Below are 18,167 nucleotides of genomic sequence, written 5' to 3'. Positions count from 1 at the left end.
ACTCCAGGATCTCAAAGGTCTTTCCCAGCTTAATTCTGTTTTTGAGTCTGTAATTATACCCTGTGGGTTGTTTTGGATACGGGTTTGGGCATGTCTGCGTGTCACATTCATTGCCTGTGTTGCTGCTGAAGTTCTGTTTGCAGTTTGTCATGGGGAGGTGAAAATGAGTGTGCTTGGGATAAGCTGGAGGTGAACCCTGCTGGGCTCATCCCAGAGCAAGGGCACGCAGGGAGAGGCAGGTGGAGGTGCCTTGAAAGGCTGATCTAGAGCAGAGACTAGACAGAGCTAAATGGACAAAATAGGGATTTATTGCAAGGCCTTAAAGGGACAGCACAAGAACCCGGCCAGGGCTGCACCCAGACTGAATTTAAGATGGATCCTGGTCAGGAGTTTTTACACTTTCATCAATTTTGGTTCATCTACATATTGGGTTCAGCTGTCCAATTGCAGCTCCAGATCATGAAATCTCAGCCCCCTGCCTTGCCCCCTTCTCTTTGCATTGTTTGGGCTCTTTGGGTAAAGGTTGTCCTTGATTCTCCAGCTGGGGAGGGATTGCTTTGTCAAACTGTGAAGAGAACCTGCTGACACCTAATAGGAAGTGTCAGAGTTACATACCTGAACAGAGCAGAGAATTTGGAAAATATCAAAGTTAAAACCATCCCTGGAATTGCTGTGCTTGGAGCAGGCGAGGTGCAGAGCTGCTGCTGCTGTGTGGGGCTGGGGCCAGGGAAGGCTCAGAGCTCTGCTGCTGCCTCTGCCCCTTGGGCTGGGAGGGAACATTCCCCTGGTGTTTCCTTGCTGGGGCTGTGTTTGTCAGTGCTTAGGGCAGGACAGAGGAGTTCCTATCCCCACAATTTAGGAAGTTTAACATCCCCCACACCTAGCTTGGCCAGGGTGCTGAGCTGAAATCACCTCTGTGAAGCAGAGGCTTTATGGAGCAATGGGAAGGGATTTAGGGATCAGTGCAGTGGTAGCATGACCTGAGGGTTGGGAAATGCTGCTGGGAATGGCTGTGCCTGTTGGAAACTTGCTGTGCTTGCTGAGCCCCGAGGTCAGGGAGGGCTCTGCCTGCTCTGCTGGGAGTTTCCTTGGACTTCAGGGCAGTGAAAGCTGGGGTTTGCTTCAGCAGAGGATGAAGATTTCAGGGTGTCCTCATTCTGTGCTCAGCACATGGCAGGAAGATGCAGCAGTGTGGTTTTAGCAGTGGGTTTCTTTTCCAGCTCCTGGGCAGATGGTTAAAGCAGAAATTACAGATGAACAGAATGAGTTAGAAAGGGACCTTAAAAACCATCCAGTGCCCCCCTGCCATGGGCAGGGACACCTTCCACTGTCCCAGGCTGCTCCAACTTGGCTGTGGGCACTTCCAGGGGTGGGTCCTCAGTTTCCAGTTCAGCAGAGTTTGCAGAACTTGGCTTTTCATTGGCATCACAGCTGGAGTGTGCCTTTGGATATTGCATAGAAGAGAGAAAAAACAAACCTGATCAGATAAAACTTCTTATCACAGAGGCAGGAGCTGTGCTGTTGGTGATGGACCCCTGGAGATTACCACCCCAGTAAATAAGGATCTTATTTGGAAATTAATCCAGGAAACTCCAAATAACAGCAGGGAAAAGACTCACCTGAACTTCTTCAAATCAAAATGAAGCAGGTGAGGGAGAAAGGGAACTTGGGTTTGATCAGATTTGTCTATAACCATTTTTTGTTCCAGGTTAGTGTACCTGCCTGTGATGGTAGTGAGGATATTCTGACACAAAATATTCTGGCACACAGATAGGTTGAACAAAGGACCTGACTAAAAACCCTGTTCTGCATGGCAAAGACAGCTACTGAACCCTAATTCCACAGACCAGGATTTAACTCAGCAAATGAAATTGTGGGATTCAGCAGCATTGAAGAAATCCATGGATTTTTACTATTGAAAACATTTTTACAAAGAACAATGCCAGAAATGTTTCCAAATTTTGTTTTGGTTATTGGCATATTCAGTAGAGTTTTGAACTGTGGACCCTTCTTTTTGTACAAGGTATTTACTGTAAGTGGAGGGAATTGTCTTTTATCCAGCAAGTTCCTCCCTCCCTCAGAACTCCTGACACCTGAACACTGCTGCCTGATGATTTGCTCTTTCATTTTTCACCTTTCCCCACACTTAACTGTGGCACCCAGAATAAAGGCAGATCCCAGAAGGAGCTGCAGAGCTCCCTGTTCCTTGGGAGATATTTCAGTGGGGGAGTATCTGTCATTGAGGCAGTTAGAGAAGCACACAGAGAGTGACTGGAGAACAAGGGAGGCTGATGAAAATGCCCATTATTGCAGGAATAGAGTTGGAAATAGCTGGTACTGAGTCCATCCTTACAGGGCTGGGAGTGCCCTCAATGAGAGCACACAGAGGAGCATCCTTGGGTGCCTCAGCCAAAAAGGGATGGAATGCTCTGAAATGTTCTGTGTGGGTGGAGGGGCCAGCAGGGCTCTGAGCACAGATATTCCAGGCTCTAATCACCTGCTCAGGTCCTTGTCAGGGCAGTCCTGCCTGGCCAGGATTAGGGGGGCACTGGCAGCCCTTTAAGCTCCCGTCTGTGGTGACCTTCTTAGCACCCCGTGGGCCAAGGAAGGAAGGGATCTGACAGCTGCTTAATTTAGAGAACACCAGGTCAGGAGGAGGCTGCAGAGCCTGGGAGCTTGCAGGGGCAGGAGCTGGGGAGGGCTGCAGTGCCCAGGGCTGTGGGATGGGACCCTCACAGGGCTCGTGGCTGAGCCTAAAAAAGCCAAATTCCAGCACTGAGCTCCCCTCTGTGCCCGAAGTGCCTCTGTCAGGGAATCAGGGTTGGATATGTGAAAAATGCCCATCACTTGTTTTTAAAATTTTAAAAGTTTAATGATAATGAAATGGTGATAAAAATAGTAATAGAATTAGAGTAATAATAATTTGGACAATTTGAATTAGGACAATATGAGACAATAAATATAAAGAGTTACGGATTTCCGGGTACCTTTTTCTGGGCAGCACGAGCCCGAAAAAGGACCCACGTTAACAGAGGATTAACCCTTAAAAGCAACAGCCTGTTGCATATTCATACACTTCATACATGATGCATAAATCCCATTCAAACACAGGATTCTGTCTGGGCAGTCTCAGCTTCTTCCTCTGAATCCTGACAGTGCCTTCGAGGTGGGAGGAAGTTAATTTCTTCTGATAATGGAGCAACAAATTCTCTTTCTCTGAAAGATTCAGGTGTCCTGTGGCTGCTGTCTCAGTGCGAGTCCTTTCTTTTAAAAAAAGTATCCTACATGGCATTGTTTCTATTTTAACAATTTTTATAAACTAAAACTATATTTAACACAGTACTTAAGAGAATTAAACCAGCATAACTTTCTAACACAACACATATAATATTCATTTTAATATTTGCGAAAAGCCAATCATAAAATACATGCATTTTTCACAGACCACTCAGTTGGGAGCTCACTCGAGAGGCTCCACAGGAGTTGTGAGCCAACAGAAACCAGGCTGAGGAGGGCACAAGCAGAAATTCCCCATAAAATGCACTCTTCCCCAATCTTTATCTTCTGTAAAAAATATTCAAAGACACAAAGAAAATTTTGAAGGTAAAACTCATGTTCTGAGCTGGCTCCTGTGAAGGATTGCCTGTGACCGTGTTCACAGGGGTCTCAGGTTGAGGGAAGAGAGGAGGATCTGACTCCATGTTTCAGAAGGTTTGATTTATTATTTTATGATATATATTTCAGTAAAACTATACTAAAAGAATAGAAGAAAGGATTTCATCAGAAGGCTAGCTAAGAATAGAAAAAGAAGGAATGATAAAGGTTTGTGGCTTGGGCTCTCTGAGCCAGCTGACTGTGACTGGCCATTAATTACAAACATCCAACATGGGCCAATCACAGATGCACCTGTTGCATTCCACAGCAGCAGATAATCAATGTTTACATTTTGTTCCTGAGGTCTCTCAGCTTCTCAGGAGAAAAAATCCTGAGGAAAGGATTTTTCCTAAAAGATGTCTGTGACAGTGTAGGGCATCGCACCACTCCTGCTTTGGGACATAAAACCTGGAGCAGGCACAGAAACTGGAGCACATGTGGAATTGTTAACCTGTACATTCAAGCAAAACTCCCATGCCCCAAGAAAGCCATGGGTTAAAAAGCACCTTCTTAAGCCAGTGATTCATCTCTAGAGCTGAGCTGGTTTCTGTGATCAACCCAAATGTTTGATTCTTTCAATAGCTGAGCAAGTGATTCTTAATGAACGCTCAGTTTTCTGCAAATCTTGATCTTACTGAAATACAATGTCAGTTTAAATTATCTGACTGGAGGATTTTTGTTTTTCTTTTTTCATTCCTGGATTTCCTTTTGGAAATCATCTGTTTCTCAGAACCTCTCAAACCTTGGAGGTTAAATCAGATTAAGGTAATGTGTGAATGGAAAATGTAAAATCTTTTCCTAAGTAAAAAAGCTTTTGCTTATGCAAACACCAGACAGATGATGGCACAAATCCCTCCTCCTGCTGTGGCTGTGCTCAAACTTTGGGTGAAAATATTGTCAGAATGTCTTCTCCTGCCTGGTGCAGCTTTGTGGCTGCATTCCTCTGTTCTGGAGCTGGAATGTGAGTCAGAAAGGAGGGAGTCAAGGGGGTGCCTTAAAATGAAGGTACAAAAATAGCTCTCCCTGCACATCTCTCAGCTTCCCCTTACAAGGCTGCATTGACGTGTGCTGGATGGGATGTGATGGCTCTGGCCTTGGCAGATGCATCAAATGTGACATGTGAGCATGGGTGTTAGGGGTTTTTTTAAGGAGACAAAGAAGGGCTAGCAAGAAATGCAGAAAAGATATGCAGTGAGGTGGCCACAGTCCTTCATCTACAGGAATCCAGACCTGAGATTTGCTTCCAGCTCGGCCTGAACTGGAGATTTCAGGAAACAAGCCAGAAAGTTGCTTGTTTTGCCATTTCATCATCAGATGTGCTGCTTCCCTGAGGCACTGACCTTTCCCAGGCAGTGCTGTGACAAAAGCTGTGGTGGAACATGAGAGAGGCTGGGCTGTGCCACCCAGAGCAGGGAGATGCTGCCACCCCCCTGTGTTTGGATGAGCCTCTGACACAGGATGTTGGGGTTTTTCTCTGCTAAAATCCTTAATTTTGGTTTCTTCCTGAGGGTGAATATCACTGCAGTAGTATCAGGGAAAGCCAAAGGTGATACAGAGACTCCATCATCAGAAGGCATGAAAAGGCATTTATTATTAGAAATCTACAGTTCTTATGGAAACAATGGTGGACCTAAGACCTGATTGGCCTTTAGGAATCTTCTCTCACCTATTGGTGGACTGTCACGGACATATTTTATGAAAAATCCTTTCCTTAGGATTTTTTCTCCTGAGAAGCTGAGAAGCCTCAGGAACAAAATGTAAACAATGATTATCTGCTGCTGTGGAATGCAACAGGGGCATCTTTGATTGGTCTCATGTCGTTGTTTCTAATTAATGGCCAATCACAGTCCATCTGGCTCAGACTCTATGGGCAGTCACAAGATTTTTATTGTCATTCCATTTCTTTTCTATTCCTTGCTGGCCTTCTGATGAAATCCTTTCTTCTCTTCTTTTAGTAGAGTTTTAATATAATATATATCATAAAAGAATAAATCAGCCTTCTGAGACATGAAGTCAACATTCTTGTCTCTTCCCTCATCCTGGGACCCCTGTGAACACCCCAAGAGAAATTCCACATTGAACTATGAATAGCACACTCTGGAGAACCATAGCTATAAACAATGGTTACAGAAAGAGAGAGAATAATTCTGTGAATTCTTTCCTCTAAGTTTCCCACAGCGTCCCAGGATTTTCCTGGGAGAACCATGTCTCTCTGTGTTCAGAGGATATGTAATTACTACAGGTGGAGGTTCCACTGGAAACATGGTCAGTGAGGCTGACCTTGGGATGTGCTGGGCAACCTTGGAGGGCTGATGTGGGTCCCCAGCTTTCCTCTGTAGGGATTCCCCAGGGAATGGGCACGGCCCCGAGGCTGCCAGAGCTGCAGGAGCTGCCAGGGATGCCCAGGGTGGGGCTGTTGGGGTGTCTGTGCAGGGCTGGGGCTGCCCTGGGTGATCCTGGGGGTCCCTCCCAGCACAGGACATTCTGTGGTTGTTTGGGACAAACACTTGATTGTGGGCTGTTCCTTCCCCCTTCCCAAGAGAAGAGACACAAAGAGACCATGGCAGCCTTGGTCTCTTGCCTGTTTTTGCTGTGGTATACCCGGGAAATCCTTGTAATCAAACCTTGTTTCAGCCCTTCCATCTTTGCCTGGGTTTGCTGTGCTGTGGGGAGCCAGGACATCTGCACCCTGTTCACCTCCCATGGGGCATCTCCTCAGAGAGTCCTGGAGCCATTACAGCTGGAAAGGACCTCCAGGATCATCAAATCCAACCCTTAGCCCAGTACTGTATTTGCAGGGAATGTCCCAATGAAGGCAGGAATGATATATCTGACTCCATGTTCTCAGAAGGCTAATTTATTTCTTTATAATACTATATTATACTAAAGAATACAGAAAGGATACTTACAGAATGCTAAAATGATAACAATGAAAACTGGTGACTTTCTCCAGAGCCCTGACACCGCTTGGCCCTGATTGGCCAAAGGGTGAAAACAACTCCCAGCAGAATGCAATGGAACCATCACCTGTGGGTAAACAATCTCCAAACACATTCCACATGTGAGCACAACACAGGAGAAGCAAATGGGATAAGATTGTTTTCCTTTTCTCTGAGGCTTCACAGCTTCCCAGGAGAAAAACCCTGGGTGAAGGAATTTTTCCAGAGAATGTGAATGCCACAACCCAGCACTGCCAAGATCATCACTAACCATGTCCCAAGTGCCACATCCACGTGTTTTTTGGATACTTCCATGGATGGTGACTTCACCACTGCCCTGAGCAGCTTCTTCCAATGCCTCACTATTGAATCAGGACAATCCCGATGCAGGGAATAATGTGCTCTGACTCCATGATTCAGAAGGCTGAATAAATGCTTTATTAAGCTGTGTTGTATTACACTAATTCTATATTAAAACTATACTAGAAAGGTATTAGAGACAAAAACCTGTGACTGTCTTGAGACAGCCAGGACACAACTTTGACCCAATTGGCCAAGGAAACCAAACAACCTTCACTGGTGTCCAGTTAACAAATCACTTTGGGTAAACAATCTCCATAACACATTCCACATGTGCCAAACAGGAGCAGCGAATAGAGGCAAGAATTGTTTTTCTTCTTCTCTGAGCTTCTCACTGCCTTCCCCAGGAAAAATCCTGGGAGAGAGAATTACGTCTCTCTCTGTTCAGAGAACGTGAATGCCACACCTGACCACCCTTCAGATGAAGACATTTCCCCAGTGTCCAATCTGAGTCCCCCCTGGCAGAACTTGAGGCCATTTCCTCTTGTCCTGTCCCTTGTTCCCTGGGAGCAGAACCCAGAGCTGTGGAGATCCAGAAGAAATCCCCCTTTCCCCTCTCCTCAAATCCCAGTTTCCCTGAGCCTGCGGGGCTGGGGTGCACTGAACCATCCTTGGCTTCCCACGGCTCTGCTCCCGAGCCAAGGAGAACTTTGGCAGGGCAGGCAGAGGTTTGTGGGCCACTGAGCTTTCTCTGGCGTTGTTAATTATCCATCATTTCTCGCCCTACTTTCCCTGCAAGCCTTCCCTGCCTGCTCAGTGTCTGCTGGGACTCAGGAGAGTCCTTGTGCTTCTCCTGGGCTGGGTGGCTCAGCCCCATAGAGATGTTCTGAATCTGTTCTTGTCCAGCTTTGCCTGTTACTGGCTGTGTCTTGATCTTTCTTGTACCCCTCCTGCTAGATCCAAAAAGTCTGCTGCATTATTTTTCTCTTTTTTCCCCCATTTTCTTGTCATGGCTTTGAATGCCTTTATTATTCCTTCTTCCCTCCTCTGGCAGAGGTGTCTGTGCTTATAATCTCCTTAGCACTGAGGCAGCCTGTTCATTTCAAAGAAAGCTGCTTTAAAGGCAGGTGTGAGCCAGACTTGGCCAATTCTCTTTTCCCCCGTGGCTTGAAGGGCCTGAAAATACTCCTGTAATCATGTCACAGAATCCCAGAATGGTTTAAGTTGGAAGGGAGCTTAAAGCTCCTCTCGTGGGCAGGGACACCTTGCAGTGTGCCAGGTGATGCAGGGAGTGGCTGCAGCCCTTGGGTGATGTGCAGGGGACACAAATGGGACTTGAGGCAAGTTCTGCTCCCCCCATGCTCCAGTGGAGTGTCTGAGCTGTTCTCTCTCCACCAGCCCTTCTGCAGCTCATGGCACTGCTGTGTTCACAGTGGAGCAGCTGCAGTGTCCAGGCCTGGGGGAAAGCAGGGTGTCCCCCTGTGCCCCAGCCCTGCTCAGTACTCCATCTGTGAGTCTGTGCCTGTCCTGCAGCCTCACCCACACCCAGCCTGCAGCAGGCACTGGCATGAATCCACCCCAGGATGGGCTGAGCTGGGCTGCTCAGGAGCTGGGGGATGCCCCAAGGAAGGCAGGAATGATGAATCTGACTCCATGTTCTCAGAAGGCTCATTTATTACTTTATAATACTATATTATGTTAAAGAATACTGTATTGCCTTATATATCAAGAGACCTATCATATCATTATAGCGCGAGGATTCCACATCACCAGAATTTCATCCCTCCTCAATGTTTCTCATAGGCAGCTCCTCTAAGCACTGACTCTTCCTGGTGCTTGTAGAAGTCATCAGATACCAGTTCTCCCCAGTCTGCTCTTTTATAATACTGTTCTTATTTGCTACAGGTGTGGCCTGTTAACATCAGGCCTGCTCCTAATCTTTAGTAATTGGTCCAGCTGCGACTCGTTGGGGAAAAGATTACATTCTACACCACCTTCATTTACCCACACTGCATCCCCCTACAATACTATACTAAAGAATACAGAAAGGATACTTACAGAATGCTAAAAGATAATAATGAAAACTGGTGACTTTCTCCAGAGCCCTGACACAGCTTGGCCCTGATTGGCCAAAGAGTGAAAACAACTCCCAGCAGAATGCAATGGAACAATCACCTGTGGGTAAACAATCTCCAAACACATTGCACATGTGAGCACAACACAGGAGAAACAAATGAGATAAGAATTGTTTTCCTTTTCTCTGAGGCTTCACAGCTTCCCAGGAGAAAAACCCTGGGTGAAGGGATTTTTCCAGAGAATGTGAATGCCACAGATGCCTGCAGGGAGCCTGGGGTGCATTTGGGGGGGCCCTGGGGGCAGCCAGCCCCAGCCTGGCCCCCTCACCCCTTCGCTGTGTCTGTGCAGACACCCCCAGGGCAGTGTCCCCTGCCAGTGCCCCACACTGTCCCTCCACTGGGCAGGGACAGGGGACAGCAGGAGCCAGCTGGGGGGACTCGACATTTGCTGCATTTTGGCTACAAAAGCCAAGGAGTGAAGTTTGCTGTTCGAGCATCTTCTTCTGCAGGAGATTTCTTTTTTTCCCTAATGCTTTCCTACTTCTCAGAGTCTGGAATTGTGTCTGTGCTGTTTGCCTGAGCCTCCCATGTAGTCACAGCCTCTGCCTTGGCTCCTATTACACTTCCCAAAGCCTCTTCATTGCCTGGCTCCTCTAATCCTTCCAGGAGCACCCATGTTTTATGCCTTGGTTATGCCTCCCTTCCTTTTAATTAATTTTTCACAGTGCCTTGCTTGTCCCTGTTGCCCTTTTTAATTTAATTTATTGCTCACTAGCCATCACAACACCTGGGCAAGCCTTTAATTTATCTTTTCCTGTGTCCCTTGCACCCCCTCTGCCCTCTCCCATTATTGATTTCTCCAGTTTGATTTCACCAGCATCATCTCCCACCCTTCCCTCCCACTCAGAATTGCTTGGATGAGTTTTCCCCCCATTCTTGACCTTGCTGCTTTGTAATTCCTGGCCCAATAAAACTGGGATTGCTGTTTGCTGGGATTGCTGCTTGCTGGATCCCCTCCCTTGCTTGGGCTTGGCTTCAACCCTAAATGTCTCAAAATTCCCTCTGGGTGATTCCCCATCCCTTTAAAGCCATGATAAGGAATGTGAAAAACCCCAATCACTTGTTTTTAAAATTTTAAAAGTTTAATAATAATAAAATGGTTATAAAAATAGTAATACAATTAGAGTAATAATAATTTGGACAATTTGAATTAGGACAATATGAGACAATAAAAATAAAGAGTTATGGACATCTGGGTACCTCTTTCTGGGCAAAATAAGCCCAAAAAAAGGACCCCCCCTTTAACAGAGGATTAACCCTTAAAAGCAACAGCCTGTTGCATATTCATACACCTCATACATGATGCATAAATTCCATTCAAACACAGGATTCTGTCTGGTCAGTGTCAACTTCTTCCTCTGAATCCTGGCAGCACCTTCAAGGTGGGAAGAAGTTCATTTCTTCTGATAATGGAGCAATAAATTCATTTTCTCTGAAAGATTCAGGTGTCCTGTGGCTGCTGTCTCCGTGTGAGTCCTTTCTTAAAAAAAATATCCTACATACCATTGTTTCTATTTGAACAATTTTTATAACCTAAAACTATATTTCGCACACTACTTAAGAGAATTAACAAAGCATTACTTTCTAACACAACACACATAATACTCATTTTAATGTTTGCAAAAAGCCAATCATAAAATACATGCATTTTTCACACGGAAAAAATCTCCTTTCCCAGGGAGCCTCATCCAGGTGGGAGGGGTTGGTGGCCATCCCCTGGTGCAGATTCTGTGCTGAGTTTCCTGCAGGCAGGGAGGAGTTCCAGGGCTGGGCTGTGCTTGGTTCCAGCCCTGAGCAGGAGGGAGCTGTGTGCCCAGCGCTCTGCATTCCTGCTGTTATCCTGGGGATGAGGATGTGCAGCTGAGGCTGAGCCCTGGCTGCTCCCAGCCCAGCTCTCCTGCTGCTCTCAAGCTTTTTCCTGCTCTGCATTTAAACACTGGGGAAATTGTGGAAGGAAAGAGGGAATAAATGACTTTTCTTCTGTCTTTCAGCTGCCCTGTGGCTGGCACAGCCCAGCTCCCAGAGCTCAGACAAAGAGGGAACCCCTGCTTTGCTCCATGGCTGTGAGGAATTGAGGGCTTTTATTTGCCACCATAAATGGTCCATTTACTTCCAGAGCAGTCCCTGCCATTACCACAATGGCTTTGGAAAGCACATTACTGCAGATATTCAGGTTATTTTGTCATCTGTGGCCATGTGATTTGCAAGCTGAGCCCAAAAGTGGGAAAGAGGTCAGAGGGATGGGAACCATATGTTTGTTAAAAACACACAGCAAGGCAAGATCATGAGCTATTACCTGCTCCCCTGTAGAACAGGCACAAAGCACAGCAGGCTGAGGCTCAGCAGAGTGAGTATCTACAGAGTTCCCTGTTCCTGCTAAAAAATACTTGGGTTAGAGCTGTGCTCCTGTATGGGATTTCCATTTCCATGGGATCTGTCCATGGCAGCTGAGCTGGTTCTGTCTGATGGAGGAGCAGGGTGTCAAGGGTGGGGCTGAAAGTGGCTCTGGCTATGGATGTGGTTGGATATATCCTGTCCTTTGGATACCAGGGAAAGGCTCTTCCCCAGAGGGTGCTGGCACTGCCCAGGCTCCCCAGGGAATGGCACAGCCCCGAGGCTGCCAGAGCTCCAGGAGAGTTTGAACACCTCTGTCACGGACATATTTTCTGAAAAATCATTTTGCTAAGATTTTTCTCCTGAGAAGCTGAGAGGCCTCAGGAACAAAATGTAAACAATGGTTATCTGCTGCTGTGGAATGCAACAGGTGGATCTGTGATTGGTCTCATGTGGTTGTTTCTAATTAATGGCCAATCACAGTCTGGCTGTCTCATACTTTCTGGTCAGTCACAAGATTTTATTATCATTCCATTCTTTTCTATTCCTTGCAAGTGTTCTGTTGAAATATTTCTTCTATTCTTTTAGTATAGTTTTAATATATAATTTTCTTTTAATATAATATATGTCAAAAAATAGCAAATCAGCCTTCTGAAACATGGAGTCAAGATTCTCATCTCTTTTCCTCATCCTGAGACCCCTGTGAACACCACCACAGAGCTGCCAGGGATGCCCAGGGTGGGGCTGTTGGGGTGTCTGGGCAGGGCTGGGGCTGCCCTGAGTGATCCTGGGGGTCCCTCCCAGCTCAGGGCATTCCATGATTCTGTCATTCATTCCACCTGCTGACTCCCAGGGCATCAAACTGGAAATCCTGGAGTGTAACAGCCCTGGCATGTTGTAATCATATGGAAAATGAGGAGGTACAACAGGCACTGCATGGGTCATGTGGGGCTTAGAAGATCTCAGAGGAACCAAGGCAGCATCACTGGTTTAATTGGTGGCTGGTTATAAATACCTATAGTTCCACAGTGAGCTGTTAGCATGGTTAGATTTGGTTCGGGAATAAAATGTGGGAACTGGAGGATTGTAATGCCCATGGCCTGGCTGCTGCACTCAGCAGAACTGGGTGGGGAACATGGCAAGTTGTTCATTCCATTGGTTTTATTCTGTTCTCTCTCTCTTATTTTTTTCTCTTCCTCATTCTTCCCATTTCCCATTCTTCTCTCTTCAGCTGAGTTAGGCCCTTGAGGTAGGATCACCTGTAACTCCTGAAGGTAGGTCAGTTCCCTGATGCTGACAGGGAAATCTGTGGGTGTCTGTGAGCTGCTGACCCTTTTTCCAAATTAAGAAGCTCTCCTTGTCCATCTTTGACAATTTTTATCAATGCATGAGCAAAGGAGACTGGCTCTCTTCTCCCTCTGTCTCCAGGTACAGAAATATCCTTTTTTATGTAGGAACAGCCCCCATTGTACCCATCCTTACATTACCCTGCTTTTTACCAAGGTGTGGGGTGAGAGGAGAGGAGGGAAAGGCTTTAAGCTTAAGGAGGGCAAGGATGGATGGGATATTGGGCAGGAATTGTTCCCTGTGAGGGTGGGCAGGCCCTGGCACAGGGTGCCCAGAGCAGCTGTGGCTGCCCCTGGATCCCTGGCAGTGCCCAAGGCCAGGCTGGACAGGGCTGGGAGCAGCCTGGGACAGTGGAAGGTGTGTCCCTGCCATGGCAGGGGTGGCACTGGGTGGGCTTTTAAGGTCCCTTCCAACCCAAACCCTTCATGCAGTCCATGGCAGAGCACTGTGCAGCACTTTGGGAGGATTTGTTTCCCAGCTGCCAAAGGAAACCTTTAAAGAAGCTGGAGACCATTTGGGGTCAGTCAGCTGTAGCCACATTTCTCTTCACAGAGAAAAGCAAGGCACAATTCTTCCCAAGAATATTTCTGGGATTCACAATCTCTGAACCTCAGAGGAGGAAAACACAATTCTTATCATTTGCTGTGTCTGTGTTTGTGCAAAAGTAGAATGCAACATGGAGATTATTTACCCACAGTGAGGGGGTTTTGTTTCCTTGGCCTGTCAGGGCCAGGTGTGTGTGTGGGGACTGTTGGGGGACAGTCATGAGATTCAGTGCAGTGTGTGCAGGGTTGAGTGCTTGGCAGGTTCGGTTTTAGGTGTATAGAATAATATAGTATAATAAAGTAATGAATTAACCTTCTGATATCCATGGAGTCCTCATCATCATTCCTCCTTCATCAGGGCTCACAGCGCAGCCATAGTCAGTGACTCAGTTTGAGATTCAGAGTGAGACTTGAGCAAACTCAAACTGTGGAGAGGAAAGCTCATGTGCAGAGCAGTGCTCTGTAAGATTGCATGGAGACAGGAACTGACAGAGCAGGATGTGTTTGGATCTGTTTGGGTAATTTCTTCTCTGCTGTGAGTTGTGGTTCTTTTGTGAAACACCCCAGGCTCTCTCGGTGTGCTGCTGGATTCAATCCATCTGCCTTCCCCTGGGAATGCCACCTCTTCCCTGCTCCATGGGCTCTCTGCAAGCAAGGAGCTAGAAATAAACACCAATATCTCTCTTAGCAGGGGGTTAAAGCTGCACTGGAGCTTGCCTTTGTACTTGTAAATAAAAACAGGCAGGTAAGGGGTGCTCCAAGCCAAGGCCAGGCAGAAATTGGGAGCACACAGAGATGCTGCATTATGGCACGTGAAATCTGCAGAACTGTACAATGAGGTGATATTCTTTTGTAATGTGAGGAAAAAGTATGAAATTAATAGAAAGTTTTTGATCTGGACCCAGCCAAGTCTCCCAGTGAACTTTATTTTCTTTCTCATGCTCACAAGCAGAGGATAAATGCTGGAGTTTAAAGTGTTGGAGGGTTTGATGCGCTGGGAGGGGTGGAGGAAGCTGCACTTGCCTTTCCTGGCTGTGCAAACGTGCTGAGACCCATCTGCAAGGAGATTTGGGGAAAACCCTTCCTCTTGCAGGGCCCTGGTGCCTGGGTGGTGCCTCCTGTGTGATGCAGGGCAGGACATGGTGTAGCAGGGTTAACGAGCCGCTGGAAGGTTGAGGAGCAAAGTGAAACCTGGCTCAATTTTGGCTCCAGGACCCTGTGGTGAAGGAATCCCATAGGTACAGGTACAGCTCGTGGGCACACTCAGCCTGGGAAGTGTGTCCCTCCATCCCTTGTCCCCAGGCCCTCTCCAGCTCTCCTGGAGCCCCTTCAGGCTCTGGAAGGGGCTCTGAGCTCTCCCTGGATCCTTCTCCTCACCCCATGAGCACCCCCAGCATTCCCAGCCTGTCCCAGAGCAGAGGGGCTCCAGCTCTTGGAGCATCTCCGTGGCCTCCTTGCCACTTATTTGTTGAAAGCGAAGGGAGACGACCCATCTTGTTGTTGATCAGCATTGACTCTGATTTATTGATTAAATCAGCCACTTTATATAACAGTGTTAATTAACTTCATGCATATTGCAAAATCTGAGCTCACGATAGGTTGCAGAGAAAACTCTAACCCCTCCTTTTGTTTTACAATACCTGTGGTTTGTTTATTGAAGACAGGACCAGCGTTCCTACTGTGATATGAAAAGTTCTCAAAACCTTCCTAATCTGTTCCCAGAGCAGCTATCTGTTCCCAGAGAGCCCAAGGACAGAATGTTTTGCCTGTTATGGGAAGACTGTCTGAGAATCTTATTGTTTATAGAAAAGGTGCCTGAAACCTAGTTATTTACAAAATCAAGCCTCGGAACTGAACCAGGCTCTCCACACTTATTCTGTCAAATCTCAATAATTTTTTGTTCAATCAAAATCAGTTTTTTCATTCAATCATTGTTTCAGTCGTTTCTTTCTTGCCCTGGCGCCCCAGGGCTGGGGCAGCTCTGCAGGTGGGGGTCTCACCTGAGCAGAGCAGAGCAGAATCCCCTCCCTTGAGGTGCAGATGAGCTGCCATAGCGTGATGCTGCAGGAGCAGGGCACTGCTGCACCTCAGACCACTTCTGAGACCTCCTCACGTTGAGCTTCCCCTGCCCCTCATTCTCCTCACCTCACCTCATTTCCAGCACTATTCCCAGTGCCTGCCATAGTCCTGCAGTCCCTTGGGATGTTTGTCCTTCTGTGCCTTCATCCCCTGCATGCTCCCAGTGCCAGGGCTCTGTGCTGGTGCAGGGAGCTGTTCCCAAGCTGGGATAGCATCCCCCTGGATTCAGCTGACTTGCATTTCCTCCTTATCCTTGCTATTAATCCCAAACTTGCAGAATCACCAGGTATTAGGATTTGATAGAGACTCTGCTCTTTGTGTGCCGAGCCAGCTGATGGAAGTCTTAATCCTGCAGGTGGTGAGCTGCCAATCCATCCAAAGCCAGGCTGCATTAGCACTCTGATACCAGAAATATCCTCCTGATAGGGGAAGATCCCTGCCAGGGGGAGCTGGGAAGGCAGAGTGCATCTCTGAGTGCCTGGGCTGCCCAGTCTGGCACATCCTGAGTGCCTCCTGTGGCTCTGAAATTGCTGTGAAAGGGGAAGAGAGAACAGCAGCCTGCTTGCAGAAATGTCGGCCTGCAAGGGAGGAGGGACAGGGCTGGGGGGATGTGCCTGCAGGACTGGGGACGCTCAGGGGGTGCTCACCTGGAGGAGGCTCCAGAGAGACTCTAGAGCCCTTTGCAGGGCCTGAAGGGGCTCCAGGAGAGCTGGAGAGGGGCTGGGGACAAGGGATGGAGGGACAGGACACAGGGAATGGCTCCACTGACCCCCAGCCAGCAGAGTTGCTCCCTCCCTGCTCCTCCATCATCTCCCACAGCCATCCTCTCCCTGCCCTGGTGGGAGACAAGGCCACAGCCCCGAGGTCACTGTGGGGTTCTGAGCCTGCCCTGAGTGTGGGGACCCTGCCTGCCTCAGGGACCCCATCTGCAGACACTCCCATGGTAGGGAAAGGGATGCCTGGGTGTCTGAAATGTGATCTGGACTGGTAACTACATCACTGGTGTTTTAGTACCAAAACCCAGTATTTTAATATTATTATATAGTATAATATAATACTGCTATACTAACAGTACAATATATAATATAATATGATATGATATGATATAATATAATTACTATATCTATTAAATATCTTAATTATATACTATATCTTAATTATATATTGTATATAGACACTGTATCTTAATATATAAGATATACTACTTAGTATATAAGATATGGTACTATATCTTAATATATACTATATTATATAGTATATAGATATCTTAGTATCTTAGATATTATAGTATCTTAATATATCTATGGTATAGCACATATAATATAATATAATATAATATAATATAATATAATATAATATAATATAACATCTATTAATATATCTTAATTACATACTATATCTTAATTATATACTATATATATACTATATCTTAATATATAATATATACTAAATATATAATATATAGTACTATATCTTAATATATACTATATTATATAGTATATCTTAGTATCTCAGATATAGTAGTATCTTAATATATCTAGGGTATAATATAATATAATATAATATAATATAATATATAACATAATTGCAATATCTATTAATATTGACTCATTAATTCATATTAATTAATTATTATTTCATTTTATATTATTATAGCATAATGTAATAATATAATATTAATAATATTTATATAATATCAGTAATATAATATGTATAATATTTAATGCCATATATATTATATATTATATATAGTATTCTATACTATATATAATACATAATGCTATTATATTAGTATTATAGTATACTAGTATACTATTTTAGTACACTAGTATACTAGATGTGTACTGGTATTTTAGTACCAAAACTACTGGTACTTTAGTAATTCTAGTAGTACTAAAGTACTACTGGTACTAGTATTTTAGTACCAAACCCCTGCTTTCTGTTGGGCCACTTCTATTTTCCAGTTCTAGGAATAACCTAAAACAGTCAGCAGGAAACAAAATGTATCATTTATAAAATAGAATGGTTGTGGTCATAGTGGACAAGAACATTTTCAGAAAATCCTTTTCCCCTTTCCTCACTGTAATTCTCCACAGGGACCAGGCTGGTTTTCTCCACCTGGTCCCAGGAAGCAAAGAGAGCTCAGTTCAAGGTAAATCCTGCTCATCCCTCCAGGATTCTGCATTCCCTTGCCGTGTAGCAGATGCAGCACTTGCCTGGTGTTTCCAGCCAGGAGCCCAGCTGGGAGGAGGGATGGGCTGCTCTGAGCCCCAGCTGTGGGGATGGAGCAGCATCTGTGTGGTGGGAGCAGTCTGGGCAGAGCAGGCAGCTCTGGAGTAAATAAATAAATAAATAAATATGGAATATGTTCTATGAAGTAACTTGGTGATTCCCAATTAACACCCTAATTGCCCCCTTTCTCTAATTATTGATTCCAAAATTACCGAGCTGAGTTGCAAATGCTGTGGAGTATAAAAAGGAAGGAAGGGCTTTTAAGGGACATTTTGGAATTACAAATTACTTTTGTTGTGAAAAAATGAGACAGTCTGTTTAATTGCTGGTAGGATGCAATTTGTGAGCACTTAGGTAAGAAAAATACAGCTATCTAGGGGATCATTACAGATTCCTTTCCTCTGAGTCAGCAAAGCTCAGAGCTGGGCAGAAAGCAGATCTATATTCCATAAAATTCAGAGTTACAGGGAGCTCTGTCCCAGGGATTGCTCTTGGCAGGGGGAGAGGGATGGACAGAGAGGAGCACAAGGTTTGGGGGCTCACAGAGAAAAAGTAGAGGGGCCAAAGGGTCTGGATCCTATTGCACATTCCCTTCTGGAAGG

General features: G+C 45.9%; 1 protein-coding gene across 2 annotated transcripts in view; it reads left to right on the top strand.

Annotated features, from left to right (window-relative positions):
• Positions 1–18,167, top strand: part of RALY (RALY heterogeneous nuclear ribonucleoprotein) — a 134,311-nt gene that overhangs the window by 44,975 nt on the left and 71,169 nt on the right. The window lies entirely within an intron of this gene.

This window comes from Ammospiza caudacuta, chromosome 15 (genome assembly GCF_027887145.1).
Source record: "Ammospiza caudacuta isolate bAmmCau1 chromosome 15, bAmmCau1.pri, whole genome shotgun sequence".
NCBI classification, from domain to species: domain Eukaryota; kingdom Metazoa; phylum Chordata; class Aves; order Passeriformes; family Passerellidae; genus Ammospiza; species Ammospiza caudacuta.
The sequence above is the reverse complement of the archived record's forward strand: the minus strand, read 5'-3'. Positions and strand labels throughout refer to the sequence as shown.